Here is a 1,814-nt window from a genome sequence, read left to right on the forward strand (position 1 = left end):
TTGGCCGCGACGCGCCCGCCCGCCCGCCGGGCCCTCTCCGCGTTCGCAGCGGCGCGCGGCGGCCGAGCCGCGCGGCCACTCAGGAGCCCGCCCGGCCTGGCCCGTCCGCGACGGAACCGAGAGCGCGCGGCCGCCCACCCCGGAGCGGACGGGCGCAGGGGGAGGCCCTCGCCCCACGACGAGCCGCCGCGCACTCACCTCCGCGCGCCCCGCGAACAGAAGCGCTGCCCGGCAGCGGAGTCCGGCCCGGCCGCCGGCGCGCTCCCGCTCCGCGCGCAGCCTCGTGCGGCCCCGCGGCTGCTGCCTCTCGCCCACCCCGCGCGCTCTCCGGGCGACAACGGGAAACAAACAAATAAATAAATAAAGGCAGAGCGGCGGCGGCGGCGGCTACATCGCACTGGGTGGGCGGGCAGGCGCGACGACGACGTCTCCGGCTGCGGGCCGAGGAAACGGCGCAGCGCCGCCCGCCGACCAATGGCAGGGCCGGGCTGCGCCGGGAGGCGGGACCGGCCCGCCCCCGGCCCTTCCGCGGTGGAGGAGCGCGCCGCCGCCGCTGCCGCCGCGTATTCCTCCGCTGGAGTAGTCGGGTGGTAGGACGCGGCGAGTCGCTGGGGGTCTTCTCGGCGCCCCCCGCGCCCGCCTCTTCTGGCTGGGGAGGAGGCGTTCCCCTGAGCATGTGCAGTTCCCAATGTGCACTTCCCAAACCCGAGCGCGATGCAGACGGCGGACGCCCCGGCGCAGAAGGCGCTTCCGAGCCCGGGCTGCGCGAGGAGGCAGGGCCACTCGCCCGGAGCAGCCGGGCGCCTACCTGCCCTGCCCTGCCCTGCCCTGCCCTGCCCTGCCCTGCCCTGCCCTGCCCTGCCCTGGCGGAACGCCGCTTCGAGGCGGGCAGGCTCTAGGCTGGTTGGCCGCCGCGCCCTCACCCGCTGATGCCTGGGTTCCATTCGGGCCTCGACGCCGCTCCCCAGGTCCGCCCCAGCCGGCTGTGCTTCGTCCCGGGCCCTGGAAGAGCCGCAGTCGCGGCAGCAACTCCCGCGGAACGTGGCCTCCCTTCGCCTCCAAAGGCTCGTCGCAAGTGGGTCGCGCCACCCTTTGAAGGGCTCTTCCTCCTCCGCTCAAGCCTTCACAACAACCCTGCACGGTCGGTTAAGTCTGTGGCTTGCAGCTGAGCAGGGATTTGAACACAAGGCTCTATGTTCTACTTTAAGCCACTAAAATGAACTAGGCAGCAGCTTTTAAAAGAGAATTAAAAATATGCGCATTGTGCATTGCAGGCAGGCATCCATCTCCCATTGGCCTTGGACACACATTGCGGGAACGGTGGCTCCTAGGACGTCACCACAGCCTCTAAACGGGGTGCTCTTTCTTCAAAATCGGAAATGGCTGTTCGCAGGGGTCCCCAGTTTCCTGGGTGCAACTGCGGCTCTGGCATGGGCCCTCTTGGTGTCTACCAAGCTTCCTGTATTCCCAATGCTTGTTTTTATGGCTGAGATATTTAAAAACTGGCCCCAGACTCAGTCGACCCAGGGAAAAGGAAGAGGTCAGCAGGGTCCTGGGTGAGGAATGGCCTGGACACCTGGAAGGAATGGGGAGCAGAGAAAGGGAAGAGGGGCTGTGGCTGCGCTCACATGCACAGAGGCAGGTTTTGGAGGGTGTCTGGGCCGCCTGAACCATTGCTGGTTCGCCTTTTGCAAAATTGATATTTTTGTTTAGTGGGGGAAAATAAGTGGTTTGAGGTCTTTGGGAACTCCCACCCCTCCCATCATATAATCAGTTTCTTGGGCAAGTTGCTTGACCCTGAGCCTCATCCATTT

The 1,814-nt window shown here is 66.4% G+C and overlaps 1 protein-coding gene across 13 annotated transcripts in view; it reads right to left on the reverse strand.

The window, feature by feature from the left end:
- MEF2D (myocyte enhancer factor 2D) overlaps window positions 1-420 on the reverse strand; it is a 175,203-nt gene extending 174,783 nt beyond the window's left edge. For all 13 annotated transcript variants that reach the window (XM_044449096.1, XM_044449095.1, XM_044449092.1 and 10 more), the window contains exon 1: window positions 199-420. The gene's annotated coding sequence lies outside the window, so the exon portion shown is untranslated. The remainder of the gene's footprint in view (window positions 1-198) is intronic.
- Window positions 421-1,814: the final 1,394 nt, after the last annotated feature.

Source organism: Varanus komodoensis, unplaced genomic scaffold, assembly GCF_004798865.1.
Source record: "Varanus komodoensis strain SLA01 unplaced genomic scaffold, ASM479886v1 scaffold57, whole genome shotgun sequence".
In the NCBI taxonomy this organism is placed as follows: domain Eukaryota; kingdom Metazoa; phylum Chordata; class Lepidosauria; order Squamata; family Varanidae; genus Varanus; species Varanus komodoensis.